The following is a 15832-nucleotide window of genomic DNA, read 5'->3' as shown; positions in this document are numbered from 1 at the left end:
AAAATCGGTGTTGTTGAATTTAGCAAAATGAAAATGACAGCTTGTTTACTGATGCTTTAAGTTATACATAAAGGAGCATGATGGTCTTAATGGTTGCATTTTTTTTTTTTTTTTTTTTTTTTTTTGGGGGGGGGCTGGTGAAAAAGCAAGAGGGGCAGTAACACCTTTAGGGCAGAGCGCTGTGGTCTTAATTTGTTGAAGCCATTGTCCTGAGCTCTCTTCACGAGGCGAGCCATTTATCATTTTGGCGGCCGTTATTTTTAATGAGTCTGTTATCATTCATTTTAGGACATCCCACCTTTCCTTGACACGGATAGTATTTCTTTTTATATAGGACATAGGATTTATGTCTCCCTCTCTGCTCTCCTTCCTCTCTCCCTGCTGGCTGGGAGCTGTCAGCCGGATGTCAGGTCGGGAAGGTGCGGTGGAAACGCCGCCGTCCAACCACCAGCACCACCACCAGCACCACCACCACCACCAGCTCCACCACCACCACCACGGGGCTCGTAGAGCTCACACGCTACGGCATGCCTTCAGTGAAATCAAGCTGTACAAGAGTACATGTGGCCATAATAAACCCCCTTATCCTTCCCTTCTGGTCTTTCCAGGTGTTTTACCTGCTGCCTCAGCAGACGACATGAAAACACTTTTAAGTTTTGATGCAAACTTTTATGAACAGGCTGAACAGGTTGAACTATTATCATGTTGGATTTAGGTGGCGAAATATTACGTGTATTTGGAAATTAAAATCTTCGAAGGCCGGAAATCCAAACGTTTTTTTAGATTCTTAGGACATACCAGCAGCAGTAATGGCCTGCCTTATGACTTCATTTCTTTACAGCAACTATTTTCTTTTAATGTGTATTTGTGTGTGTGTGTGTTGGGGTGGCGGGGGGGGTTGTTGCAATTTCAGCTGGATGAGCTGAAGTCACAGACCGATGAGTTCGAAGGTTCATCAGACGACAAAACAGAGTTATAACATGTTATAACTGTGGACGTGCTGACAACCATCAAATCGTCTGGTTAGAGTGTGGGCTTGCACGTATGTGATTGGCCTATGGGTCGCCCCAACAGATGATGATGATGATGATGATGATGATGATGATGATGATGTTGGACTGAAAGAGTTTGAATCAGGTTCAACTTTTGCTTCTTTTTTTTCCCACCGAAGCTCCTCTCCATTATAGTCCCATTATATGAGCTTTTCCTACAGGAATAATGACGTAAGTGCTAATTCTCAGAGGAATTGTCACTATTCTGGAACCAATTATTTTATTAATTCTGTTTTAATTAATTAGCATTCAGCAGAAAAATATGCTCCATTTTTCAATACTTTTGTGTTAAACGCTTACATACTCCGAACAGGATTCATAATGGAGCAGTACATGTCCGCAGTAACCCTCATTCCCTGCATGTCTCAACATTTTCCTCGTATTCAGCCTGAATACAGTCCTTAAGACCAGAATTCAGTCCTTAAGACTGTATATAAAAATGGACGCAGCACCCGGGTGTGAAGTGCCATAAAGTGCGATGCCATTGATGGCCACAAGGGGCTGGCTCCCCCGCCAAAATAAAAAACTGGATTTCTGTTAGAAAAGTGGAATTCACTCCTTGTGATTAGTGTTCTGGTTGCTCTTCAGATAATAATTCCATTATTATTTAGATATCAGGCCTCAAAGAGAGGTGGCCTATGTTTTGGCGTCCGGTTTGATTGACATGTCCGGGGTGCAAGTCAGGTTGACGAGATCGGTGGTCCGGCCTGGTGCCTCCGAGTTCAGTTCCAACCCTTCGCTCCTCCTATTCGTCCAAATATGGTCATTTCTGGCAAAAAAACAAACAAACAAAAAACAAAAAATGACGGTGGCCCAAAAGAGTCCGACTCTTTTAGATTTTCAAAACTACATATCCCCAAACCGATAGGTGGGATTCAACTTGGGCGCTTCACATTATCGCAGAAGACCACCAGCGACGCTCTTTAAAGTCACTTCGCAGGTTAAACAGCGTCCGTCGCAATTTGTCCGTTACGAGACTATTTATGAATGCGAAACGATTATTCCCGGAAAGATGGCCTTTGCGTGGCGGCGGCGGTTGTTGTTGTTGTTGAAACATTATGTAAATACGATGACTCTTTTCCGCACCTTCCCGGGTGCCGTGCTTCTTAAATAAACGTGTCACCGCAGCGTGTCCACAGCGTTGCAGGTATCTTGGTCGCGGCTGCAGCTGCAGACGTGTGTTTGTGCTCGTGCTAAATGTTGCCCGTTTCCCTGAAGTGTAGATCTAGGCCATATGCGGAGCTGGCAGCGAGCAAACGGCAGGTGAAGGAACGTGCAACTTGGCATCTCTCTCTCTCTCGCTCTCTCTCTAATGCACACGCAGGACGTTGGCTGAAACATTTGGTGCTGTAACAGAAATGACCCGACAGGTTTTTGCGCAGCGAGATGTTTTCTGCTCCGCTACACTTTCGGTGCGGTGTGTTTTTTTTTTTTTTTTTTTCACAGGAAGTCCAAAATCAGAGCCAACGCTCGGCTCCTCGCATGCCCCTCCCCTCTTCCCCTTTTATATATATATATATATATATTTTTTTTTAACATGTATGAAAATGTCTACCGGGAGAGATGCCCCGAGATGTGATCCAGTAACAGACTGCTCCAGTAGATAGGCAAAGCGCCCTTCATTGAAAGTTATCGCCAGGCGGCCGGCGGTGATACATCACTGCTTTTGTGTGTGTGTGTGTGTGTGTGTGTGTGTGTGTGTGTGTGTGTGTGTGTGTGTGTGTGAGGACACAATGCTACGAAGCCAAAAATCCAAAGTGCAGATGCATCATAGTTGCGCGGTGAGCATTTTGTTACAAATAATGTTGTCATCAATTTTCATCTTTTTGTTTAAACATATTAGTCTTTTGGACAAGATAGGTCATATTTCAGCAGGTTGATGAATCCTCTCCCCTCTCCTCTTCACAGAACGTGCACTTAATTAATTACACAACCTTTAATTGGACAGATTATTCCTAATGGTGGTACGGTGCTAAATGTACAAACTCTGAGAGGACTCACGAGTAATTATTTTAATGCCACTTTCTGGGCTCGCTGTAATCAGTATATTTCAAATAATTAGTATTTTTCACAGGGCACGCTGCGGCTACTCTAAAATAGACAAATTGCATTTACATTTGTGTTGGATTTTTTTTTGTGTGTGTGCGGATCCTTCATCCACTGCATCATGTCCGCGTGCTGAGGCTGTACGGTGTGAAGGAGGGCGTATGATCACCCCTTGATATTTTTACGATATCTGGCAGTATTACCTCCTGTTTAATTACCTCAGTAATGCGCATTGATGTAGATGATGGATTTTTACGGAAGCCCCCGCTTCTTAGCCATCGAATGCGGCAGCGTGAGCGATCGTCACTGCCGCAGTGGTCTTGAGAGATTCGATTCATAATTTGCGAATTCGGAGGAAGCGGGACGCAATTAGCAAAAAAAAAAAAAAAATGCGTCTGCCGGTCGGGCGAAGAAGGCAAAACAAACACGCCATGTTGGTGTCCAACGAAAATCCCCCTTTTTTAAAAAATTATCCACAGTTTCTTTTAAGCAAATAAACTTGTTGACTTGGAAGAAGCTCCAAATATTCATTAAAGTGAAGACCGCGTGGTATCAAACCGTCTTAATTGACCTCTTCTGAGCGTTCCCGCTAATTTAAGGGGAGGGAGGGGGCCGGTGGGGAGGGGGAGTGTGGGGGGGGAATAATGGCGCTGTTAAAAACTTCACAGCTTGACTCGGAGATAAGGAGGGAAGTGGTTGAACTAATGGCGGAGGCCTGGTTCTGTGAGGGCGCCTACACTAAAAAGGCCCCTCAAAGTCATATAATTCAAAGCATGTATGTCAGCCCCTCGCGCTCATTACCATGACTGATCACACTGTCTACCAGTATCCTGCCCCGCCTGGCACCCGGGACCCGCAGGTGGTACTTTATCTAACGTCCACGTCAATTTTTCACCCGAGTTTTTTTTTTTCTTTGCCCGCCGCCGCCGAGCCGGTCCGAGATCTCAGCTTTGGCACACGGGAAACAAAGAAATGAATAGCACAACAGCTTCCGTGAAGACAAACGGTGGAAACGATGCAGTCGTACCGGGGAGGTGGGGAGAGGAGGGGGGGGGGTATCAATTTGTTCTTTTATTGGTGGGGGGCTGTTCCGTTCTTTTCATTTACAATAGACAATATAATACACTGAAATGTGTTTTCATGCATTTTTTTTTTTTTTTTTTTTTTGACCAGCCAAATAACCACACCACTTCCATTTTGACAAACCCTGATTTCATATATCTGAAGTGCTTAAATGCCCCCCCCCCCCCCAAACCCTCCAAAAAAAACCAAAAAAAAAATCCTGCGTCACCGACCATCATTCTTCCCTCTCCGGCATCAATGGATCTTTTTCTTTTTTTTTGTTTTTCCCCTCGTTCTCTCTCCACCACCCCCCCCCCCCCCCTCCCCCCGCCCCCCACCTCTGTCTCTTGTCCTTCTCTTTTATTGCTTTGTACAGCAAAGCACCATTACTGATCCCTTCCAAAGCACAAACTAAAAATCTATCCCGTTGTCATTTGCTGCACCGTGCCATCTATCATCGGGGGTGCTTGGCAGCGTCTCCGTACGAGAGAGGAGGTGCTGGAACAGGAGGCAGAGTCAAGGACTTTCACGCGCAACAAAAAACTTGTCACAATTATTTATGGCTCTTGCTGGGACACATAATAGGACACATCAAACTGCTGTTTTTTTGTGTGATGAGCGCCCTCACATCGCTGGCTCCCTTGTCGAAGTGGGTCACCGGCATCTCTTGCCTTACACATACAATTTCCAAGACAATGGCGGAGCACTTGGGGAAGTGACAGTGACAAATACTGGAGCCCCCCACGGAAAGCTGGGCAGGCTGTTACATGAGTGATTGCGCCAATAATCATGCGGAGTCGTCACGTGTCTGTGGAGCAGGAGGGAGATGGGCAGCAGGGGTGGCAGGGGGTGGGAAGAGGAGAGAGAGAGAGAGAGAGAGAGTGTATGAGTGTGTGTGAATGAGACAGGGAGGAGCTGGACGAGAGAGGAGGAGGAGGAGGAGGAGGAGGGAGGGGAGGCAGCAGGCCCTGTGTATAGAGAAGTGGCTAACAGGTCCTGGCAAATCATTTTTTATTTCCTTATCATCCATCTCCCGCTTCCTCCCCTCAGATGAGTTGCTGCTAAATGACTGTCACTTTGGACGGTGCTGTGATATGTTCTGCTGGTAGCGCCCGTAATTGGGAGGGGGGTCACCGGCGCCTGCTTCTCTCGGTGACCTTTCTTAAACTCGGCCGCCCGGGGAATTGGGCAGAGCCTCAGATTAAATTACTTCTCCAGCGCCTCGGCCCCTTCACCTTAAGTGCCGGCACTTGGCTCCAGTTCATGGGAAAGAAGCCCCCTTGTTCTCGCTTCAGCGCTCCGCGGCGCCCGAGCACAAGACTCGCCCAGTTTGCGCGACACCCCCCCCACCGCGCCCCCACCCCGCCCTTTCCTCCTCCTCCCCCCCTCCTCGAGCTAACCGGAAGGAGTGAGACGCGCCATCGTACGTATAAAAAGACTTCACGTCGTACCTACAGATATGAAGCGGCGACTGCATCCGAGTTGGATCACTTTGAAGGTGAAATATCCTGAAACCAGAATATATAGGATGCGTCGTATTGTGCAAGTGATTACTTTCTTTCTTCTGTTACTTCCTGCTGTTGGTAAACAACGGCAAAGAGCTAAATGTGAAATCATCATCTCGCTGTCAACAATAACCCCCCCCCCCACCACCACCACCCCCCCCACTCCTCCCGTCACCACTTAAAAAATGGCACATTGACCTGACACAGCAATGTGAGGAGAGAGGCAGCTATTCACTGCTCTGTTAGATATGATATAATGAGACGCCGGCGCTCTGAAAGACTGACAGAAGAAGAGAGGGAAAAAAAAAACACACCAAAAAAAAAACACCGCCCAATTGTTCTCCAAACATTGTGGGGGGACGTCTAAATAAAAATGTCACATTTGGGCTCGCTATCATGCAAATTAATGGCATATCTGGTTGTAAAATAGACATTATGTGAAATCAAATCATCTCCCGAGACATAAAAAGGCTCTGATCAAGTGTTCGTCCTCCCCTCCGAGAGCCTTCAACAGCTCGACTACCTCCTCAATTACTTTGGGTGTCAACAGACAGCTATCTCCCAACGAGGGCCGTGTTTTCCCACATAATGACAACTGATAGCTGGTGTCAGACAGGTTATGCTTTTCAATTTGTGTCTGGCAATAATAACAATTACAGCTCACGCAAGTCCCTCATTACCTCACAGTCTAAATTCGGTTTATTGTGCCGCATATTACCCCCCCTCTCCTCCGCCTCCCAAAAACACTGGTGTCCACGGCCGTCATCGTGGGCAGAGGGCGGCCCTCACCTACGTTTCATCCGTTTACAACCCGAGCGGCGACCAGCGGTGACGTCGCCCGCCGGGGTTTTGTTTTTTTTCGGAATTTGGCCGGCGCCGATCTTTGCTGGTTCGGAGCAGGAAGCGACCATATTTGGACGAGCGGCGGGTCTGACTCGATCTGATCGGAGGCCCGGCGACACTACCCACAGCTGTAACCTGACTGCACCACAAGGTCTGTCAATCAAACAGACACGTACTTCTTCCCACCCCACCCCCCACCCCCCCCACACACACAAAAACCACCTCTTTTAGAGGCTTATTACTTCGTGGCGAGACAGACCAACCTCTGAGTTGTGAAACCGTCCTCGGTGTTGCTCTATTCTCGCCACCAATCCATAAAAGAATGATGGATTTGGGGAAAATACCCCCCCCTCCCCAAAAAAAAAAAGAAAAGGATGCTGGCGGCTGTTCAGTGACACAAACTCTCCCGTTAGTGAAGATCTTATTGCTGTAGAACTAATTACAACACGAGTCTTTTATTTCAGCGACTCTGCAGCGCGCCAGTTTTATTCATGTTGAGAGGAACGGCAAATTTTTTTCAGGCTCTTGGCAGTGCAATTTGCACTAAAACAGGTGGTGTGGCGTCGTGGATTTTAGGATCGGAGCACTTTAAGTCCACACACACACACGGAGACAAATATGAACGGGCTTTTTGCATAACATCTGAAAATCTAGCGACGCTGTGTGATTTAGAGTGAGCTCAACATCAACAAGAGATAGCGTCAGAAGTAAACGTGTATTTATCTTCCTCACAGACTCCTTTCAGTGACATCACAGGTTACAAATAAAAACGACTTACAGTAAATGTTTCCAACTGCCAAAGGGAAATATTGATGTCGCCAACAGCCTCGTTTTTTTTTTTTTTTTCTTCCCCATTGTGCCTTTTACACTTCCTGCATTAAGTTACGCTGCGCGCTAACCCGCTTATTTGCGAGCCTCTGACGACGTTGCGGTTGCCTAGCAGCGGTGTTCTCGCGCGACTTCGCCGCCGAGCGTACGAGCGTGACGTGACTTTTCCACGCCGTGACGTCGCAACAGTTTGGCGACCAAACAGCCCAAATAGATTACAATGCGTAAATATAACAATGCAAATTCTCAGAGAATAAAATGCGGTAATCCGGAACAGCTGCAATACGATGAAGCTGGCGAAGTTTGTGATGGAGGTTAATTTTTGTGTGCGGGATGACGCCGTGAATAATCGACGCCACGTTGGGCTTGTCGAGATATGAAAAAAACTCAAAATGAGCATCCGGCGGGCTGCGACGGGCCTGCGAATGGAACCAGCTCAGATACCAACTCGCTCCAGATGAGAACTGATCGCGAATGTTGGTTCGATTCCTGTTTTGATTTCAACCCGACTTGCCGCGACGTCCCTCAAATGTGTCCAACAGTCACCCGAAGGCCTCAAAACACAACAAAATCAACACCCGGCTCTCCCCCCGAACTGGCGGCCGATTGGCCGGAACCAGAACTGCCATCTTCAACGGTTCTGTTCGTCGATGCGAATCTTTTAATTACGCGGGATTTCAGGATTCAAGGACAGTCTAAACGTCGGCCAGTTGTTCAAATGACGCGACGCCGAGGTTAAAACATAAAAGCTGTCGTCGTACAGCAGATCTAAAAGGGACGCGAGTGTTTCAGTGACCCGAAGGCTGCCAGAGAAATCCGTGTTGACTGCAGCTGTTTGTCACTGCCGCCGCCGCTTGTCCACTTTTCCAGGAGCAGCTCATTTCAAACAAGCTCAGATTTCTCTCCAAAAACAAGACGACTTTCATCCTCCGGCTCGACAACAACCGCTGCGACATCGGCTACTTTTAATTTGGCGTTTTTGTCCGTGGCTAAAACCTCCGTCTGAAAGCAGCACATTAAACGCAATAGACCTCCCCGTGTGTGTGAAAATCGAATGATCTTAAACGGGCTCCGGCTCTGAAACTGGGTCATTATAGCAACGGCGCGACCCTAAACAGTAAGAGATAGTCGGGTTGAGGGTCATCGCTTCTGTCGCCGAGCTGCAGCTTCTCACTTTCTGCGCCTGGCATCCGGCCCTGTCGGAGACAGACGTGTCTGGCCGCCGTTCAAAGCCCCTCCCACTCTGAAAGACTCGTTTTGACTCCCGTGAGAAGAGCTCGGATATTTTTTTCCATCTGACCAGAATCCCCCCCACCCCCCCCCCCCCCCCAAAAAAAAAAAAAAAAACATCCAGGAAGAGATACATCAACCTCTTTATCAAATTTCTATCTTTCCAATCCGACCTATCTGTCAACCACCTTCTGAGACGTTTCACACCAATAAACCGGTTTACAGATTTGGATTAATGCCAACAAAAAGGTCACGTAACCGAGAAGGACGCATCCCCTGGGGACCACGAACGTCTGCGCGAAATGCTCTCGCAATCCACCCCGAGAGTTGTTGAGGTGCTTCGGAACGAACCAAAGCGACGGAGTCAGCGACCCGACCGATGAACAAGTCTGGACAAAGTCACCGTGGCGTTCAGGATGTCCCGCCTCTCTGTACCCGCCCGTGGTTTTCATCCCCTCAAACAGAGAGAAGGGACTTTTTTTTCTTTTTTTTTGCTGAGCTCACTGCTTAAAACACCAGCCGGTTGATTGCGGGTCCACGAGCCTGGAGAAGTGCTGCTCCCTTCTTCCACCCTACTGCTGTCTTTTAGGATTAGGGTGCGACCGGAGGAGGATTAAGAACAAAGACGTGATGTCTCTACCACAAAGCTCTCTGACGCACCTTTATTAACGGCGTTGAAAACTCCGCAGGACTCGTTCAAACCATAAAAACCTGTCCGTAGAGGAATCAATGCTGCTCATCGGTGCCGGTACTCATCTGTACTCTGTATCTCATTTTAGAAAACGAAATGCATCAACGTGCCCCTTTATCCGTTTATTGCGTGAAAGCTGAAGCGATCATTGCTTCCTGTTAAACGCCGTTCACTGGGGAGGGAATTAAAGGTTGATGATTTATTTAGTTTGCACGAGCTGCACAACAAATGTCCTGCAGTTGAATAAAACCGAGCGAAAGTAATATTTTTGGCAGGGTAATATTTCAGCGTTCGCTCGGTGTCGAGGAGCATGATTCAACGCAACTCCTGGCGTTTAGTGTGCAGCCTTGTCGCCGTATCAGTATTTCCCAGCATGCCTTAGTTACTTCTTCATAACTTTCTATCTAAAGCTTTTATAGCCTGATGAAATTTCGCGAACGGTCGTTACGAAGCCTGCAGTTGAGATTTTTGGCCGGCGCCATCTTTGCTGGTTTGGAGCGGTTTGAAACAGGAAGTGACCATATTTGGACGAGCTGGAGGGGGGAGGAGCAAGCGGTGGATCTGACTCCATCTGATTGGAAACCCGACGATACTACATCCCGCCCACCGATAGCCGTAACCTGACTGCACCACGGGCCTGTCAATCAAACAGACACGCCCCCAAAAACAGGTCTTTTTCAATCTTGTTTTCTAATGAATGAGGGATTATTTTCAGATGGACCTCCAGAAAACTAATAAGAAGGAGTGACTTTAGTTAACAACACCAAATTTTATGAGACTAGTTGAATGGGAGTCTATGGAGCCGGAGGCTTTTTGGAGCCGACCTCTAGTGGAACTCGATGGTATTGCAGTTTAAGGCCTCATTTTTCAGACTATACATATACATATACAGTCTACGCTCCCACCAGAGTTCAGGTTTAACTCCTGGAAAAGAATCACTTTCACTCTGTTTAAGAGTGGAGTCGATGGTCTCACATGTCCACTCAGATAGAGTTGACTTGAACTCGCAGACAGTTTCTTCCAAAGACCATGAATTTGCAAACTGTCAATCTTACCTGCAGGTACAAGAGAAAAAAACAACAACATCCAGCCAGAAATGAAGAGCAGCGATTTAACGTATGCTCGCAGGTAGTTCGGTGTGATCGGATGTGCAACAGGTCCTCAAAAAGCACGGATTCTCTCAAAACGTTCAATAAAATACAGCTCCAACTCTAAATATTTTAAGGAGAAGTTCATCTGAAATGATTAGGCGTTTCTTTTTTCTTTTTTTTTTTTGAAGTCAGTATTAAATGGTTTAAGTGGTCAGCGTTGAAGGGTGTTTCAGGGGGGATTTAACATATTCCTCCGAACGTCTCCCTTAATTCTAGTTGACATCTTCTGGCGGAGGGATTGCATTGCGCTGGCATCCGTGTGTGTCCGCTCCCCTTTTTCTTTTTTTCTTTTTTATATTAAACACCATCCATGTGTGGCCAGAGCCCCACTTGACAATGACACAGAGTGATGCCCCCTCAAAAAGCTCAGCGAGACGGGGTGGGGGTGGGGGGTTGATGACTCACGTCCCATGGAGGGAAAATGTGTTAAATAGTACTTGGGACACTGCAGCATGATAATTTTCTATCACAGCAGCCTATAAGTATCTGACAAGCTCTATGCTGACTCGGCAGTCTGTTACAAAATGGCAGGCGTGCCCTTTTATCTCGGTACATGTTTCACGGCAATTGGACAATCAGCCACTGCAGTGAAAATCCATAGTATCGATCGGGCCCCTGTATCTTCTCTATAATTCTCCGGCAGGAAATCCCTGATGACAAATTATATCTGCACCAGTTTTTGATTGGTGCTTTGATGTAAGCGATCTCCAAGGGCACGCCGAGAGGAGCCGGTCGAGGCTTTTTATTAACTGAGTCCTAACCTGGCTTTCCCTTCGTCTCGCACCTGCCCAAAGAGAGAGAGGGACAGAGAGAGAGCCGGACTTCCCATCAGGCCCGGTACAAAACCTGCTCCAGAATTTTATGGGGGTGGGGGGGGGGGTAAGGGGAGGGGCAACCCGGCATCATCGCAGAAAAGGAAAAGCGCACGCCGAACGTTGGGATAGGAATAGCTTGGCTGTGAAGGTGACTGTCTGCCCCTCCTGCGTCTGGACTCGAAGCACACACACACACACACACACACACGCACACACACACACACACACACACACACACACACACACACACACACACACACACACGCCGATACAAGCGTGTCACAATAAATCTCGCATCAGATATCGCCCAAACATCCTCACACCCCCCCCCCCCTCTTTTTTTTTTTTTTTCTTTATTTCTAGATCAGACGAAAGTCATTGCTGTATTTCATTACAATTTACAACTTGTAAACTGCATCTTTTACAAGTCGATCCCGAGATAGTCGCTGCTCTTTATTACGGCCTTTGTAAAACTGTGCTGCGGCGTTAAGTTTTTCCATTTTTTTTTTGTTTTGTTTTACCGTCGAGCTGCACGCCGCAGCTAAACCTCGAAGCCGCATCCGACGCCACGACGACGACGGCGCTGCAGCCGCGGGTTTGTTAACGTGAAGAGGACGGGAAAGAGACAAATTAACAAACGCGATCGCGTTTCTCGATTGATCGCAAACAAACGCGCTCTCGTTCTCACCCTCTGCTTGCAGCGCTCGGCGCGTGCAACGAGTCTTATCATTATGTACTACTGCCGGGGTGTTTTATTTTTTTATTTCTTTCTTTTCCCCTGCTCGGTTGATAACCCTGACCACAATGCACTGCTTAACACACTGGAGTGCACACATCAAGAGGCCTCTCTCCCTTTCTAATCCTTTGCCGGGGTACTTAGCGAGCATCAAAAAAAAAAAAAAAAAAAAAAAATTGGCGGAGAACTTTTCCGAAATCCACTGTCATAAATCCGATGATTTTTGAAAGGAGAAGAAGGAGGGGGGCGGAGGGGGGAGGGAGAGAGAGAGAGAGAGAGAGCCCTTTATTGGCGAGTCGGGTGTGTGTGTGTGTGTGTGTGTGTGTGTGTGTGTGTGTGTGTGTGTGTGTGTGTGTGTGTGTGTGTGTGTGTGTGTGTGTGTGTGTGTGTGTGTGTGTGTGTGTGTGTGTGCGTGTGGATAATGTTGGACATAATCCAACCTCTGACAGAAGAGGAGGAGGAGGGATGAGGAGGGATGGAGATGGGGGGGGGAAGGGGTTGAGGGGGGCCGGGAGGCAGCATCGTTTACAGAGGAGGCATATGCTCCCTCCTCCTCGTACTCCGCGCAGACACCCAAACTTACAGCAAAGCAACCTTTTTACCAGCCAGTCAGAGAAAGGATAATCCCCCCCTCCCACCCTCCACCCCCCCCCACCCCCCACCCCTCCAGCGTAACACAATGCAGAAGATTACATGGAGAACATGTCAGTCTGCACTGGATTTGCCCGACACTAGATCTCTTGTCCCCATCGATTTGCAGGCCGCTCATTCATGTTTTCACACGAGTCTCTCCGGCATCAGAGGGGCCAAAAAAAAAAAGGCATACGGTTCTTCCTCGCCGCTTCGCTTCGTGTGCGCGTGTGCGTTTGCACATACGTGATCGACACGGTGTCAAACGTAACACCTGCTCCCGGGGAAACGCTCCTTTTACTTTGTAATCACAGGACAAGTTGACCTCGACACCGGCGCGCGCTGCAGATGTTGTAATCCCCGGTGCGGTTCTTGTCGCGGTTGATTTGCATCACCCCCCCATTCCTCATTTTAGGGGTTATGAGCCCCCCCCGAAGCTTTTGCATTATTAATCAATTACTGCATCGCGTCGGCCTCGCGCGAAACAACAGAAGCTGCCGTAGTTTGCGGACGGACCCGGGCGGTTCGGAGGCTCGACATCGTGAACGGGGTTCCTTGTGGGTTTTTTGGGGGTTTTTTGGGGTTTTTTTTTTCATAATGTGTCGTAGCAGTTTAAACCGACGGGAACAAATCTTCGCTGTTGTTTGGTAAAAAAAAAAAAAAAAAAAAAACGGCTCAGAGAAGGATGACTCGAACATGAATGTGCCTAAACAGCCGCGTCGCCGTCATCAAAACCGTTATTTGATAAAGTTGCTGGTGAACTTTTTGTTCCATTCATTAAGTTGTTAAAGTTAAAAAAAAACAACAAAAAAACAAGAGAAACAGGAACTTTCAAAAGTTTCCAATATTAGCTGACTTGACAGATTACCGGAAAAGTATTCAATATGATGAAAACAGCTCTATGTCTTGTGTCGGGCTGCGTATCATTCAAAAAATGTTCAATACCAGTACCGATACCTTGGACTTCAGTATCGGCTCTGAAACGATATATTCAGTTCAACAAAAATCCATTTTAACAAAAAGAAAAACGACATTGCAAGTCGTTAGTTTCGGTGCCGGCTAGAGAAGAAGGGTGTAAACCCGGGTTGTTTTCCGCAGCTACGATTAACAGACGGTCCCTAAACGCCTCGCACGCAAGCCAGTGCCGGATGGTAGAATTTATCCGTGTTCCTTAAACGCCTCAAACGGAAAAGCTTTTGTCGGGCTAAAAATGTGCCAACGTTCACGTGAAGGCCTCGCAGCGCTTTATCTTAACTTATCTTTTATCGTTTTATTTTAACAGTCCGAACAAGCCGAGGAAAAGAACGCGGTACAAAAAAGAGGTCAAGTTTTAAAAGGGTTTTAAAGAATAAAAACACGTCGCCGTGGATGAAAGCCCAGGATATCCAAATACGGTGCCGAACGACATTTGCGGATACAAGACGGTGTCGTGTGGTAATTCAGTCGGCCTCATGAAGGCGTTACGGTTTGTTGTAATTAACTTTGAGGAAACTTTTTGGGGTTTTTTTGGTGATAAACAAGGAGTAGAGAAAGTCTCTTTGTCCTCCATCTTTTATGCTTAACTTTGAAGAGGGCAGATTAAGGCCCGCTGCAGGAGACTTTGACAGAAGAGTCCGGCGGACTCTCGGTGCCCGTTTTCAACAAAAAAAAAAAAAAAAAAGGGAGCAGAAAAACAAGAAGTCCTCACTCATGCGTTTCTCGGTGATCAATATGCTAACTCGGGGAATGCTAAAATCGAGGCGGACGCTTGACAAAGATGGATAGATTTGCACCGTCCGTGAAATGTCACTGATTCAGTGGAGGATGTCACCTCCGGATCGCTCGGCTGTGTGATAAGCCTGACACATCAGCTCGGGGTGGAAAGTGGCGTGGCGCCACTCGCTCTCTCGCTCGCTCGCTCGCTGTCTCTCTCTCTCTCTCTCTCTCTCTCTCTCTCTTTTTTCCCTGTCAGAGCAGACGGATGGCAGCGACCGCCGCGGCTGCAGGTCCGGCGGGAACCCAGGTAAAAATGGACGCAATTAAAAAAATAAATAAATAAAAAAAATGGATGAGTTGCAATCTGAGAAAAAAAATTAATAATTAAAAAAGCCAACGTGTGAGGTTTCGGGTGGTCGCAGCAAAAAAGACAAAACACAAATCATTACTTTGAAGTGAGGGCTGTCGATCTGGATTTTGATAGAAACACGGCGGTAAAGAAAAATATAAATAAATAAAAGTTTCTGAGTTTTTTTTTTTTATTGTTATTATTATTAATTGTGCGTTTTATTTGCAGGTGGTCAGATATCCGCCTGTCAAAATCTTCTGGCCGCCGTGACACCGTCCGATAGGTCCGCGTCCGCCGTGACGGATCCACGCTGACGCGCATCACTTTTCATTTTCGGCACATCAGACGCGTCAGAGATTTCCCCCCGCTGACGATGGGAACGAAGCTCCGTCGTTTCCCACAGATAATGTAAATCGCCACAGGGAACGAAGCCGTGAAAGGTGGCAATAAAGGTTTTAATTTGACTGCCTTCCTCCAGAATTCGACCCGTTTTGCGACGCCCGTATTTTCTCGACGCCCCCCCCCCCAACACAACCTCCACTCCCCCGAGGCGCCGCGGCTCCGAGAGACTTTCCTCTCTTATTTGTTCGGGGGCAAAATTAAAAATAAAAAAAAAGGTCTATCAAACAACAAGCGGCGCTGACAGGCTACTTTGGCATATTGTTGGGGAGCATCTATTGAGGTGGTTGGGGGGGGGGGGCGGTTTGTGTGGTCAAAACAAAAGAGAGTTACACGAGGTGGTGTGTGTGTTGGGGGGAGGAGGGGGTACCTGACCCGTAGTTTGACCCGCTGTCAAATCCGACTCCTTATTCCGTTTTCTGACGCCCCATTCTTTCCTTCCCGACTTTTTCCCTTCACAGGCGGCGAGGTGGAGATGGGATATCTGGCGTTGTATCCCGAACACTTCTGATTGTAATCCTGTTGCTTTTCTGAAGGATAAAAACAAAAACAAACAAAAAACACACACACACACACACACACACACACACACACACACACACACACACCAGAAGCTGACAGAAGACAAAGCACCATCCACCCGCAGGAATCTCAGGGTAACTAATAGCCCGGGTCAAAGTCTGTCCTTTTATTTATAATCCCCAACAGCATGAAATATGAAAGGCTGGATTGAGATGCATAACTTCACCCCTCCCTCCCCCCCTCCCCCCTCCACCATCCTCCCTTTCTTTTTCTTTTTT

The 15832-nt window shown here is 47.4% G+C and overlaps 1 long non-coding RNA gene across 1 annotated transcript in view; it reads right to left on the bottom strand.

Annotated features, from left to right (window-relative positions):
• Window positions 1–15489, bottom strand: part of LOC138628136 (uncharacterized) — a 51498-nt gene extending 36009 nt beyond the window's left edge. The window contains exon 1 of the long non-coding RNA XR_011311446.1: window positions 15403–15489. This is a non-coding gene — a long non-coding RNA (uncharacterized lncRNA). The remainder of the gene's footprint in view (window positions 1–15402) is intronic.
• Between the last annotated feature and the right edge of the window lie 343 nt (window positions 15490–15832).

This window comes from Brachyistius frenatus, unplaced genomic scaffold (assembly GCF_029030835.1).
Source record: "Brachyistius frenatus isolate BFR_SWC_R1_liver_20210118 unplaced genomic scaffold, ASM2903083v1 Contig_95, whole genome shotgun sequence".
Taxonomy (NCBI): Eukaryota; Metazoa; Chordata; class Actinopteri; family Embiotocidae; genus Brachyistius; species Brachyistius frenatus.
This window is presented reverse-complemented; position numbering and strand designations above follow the sequence as displayed.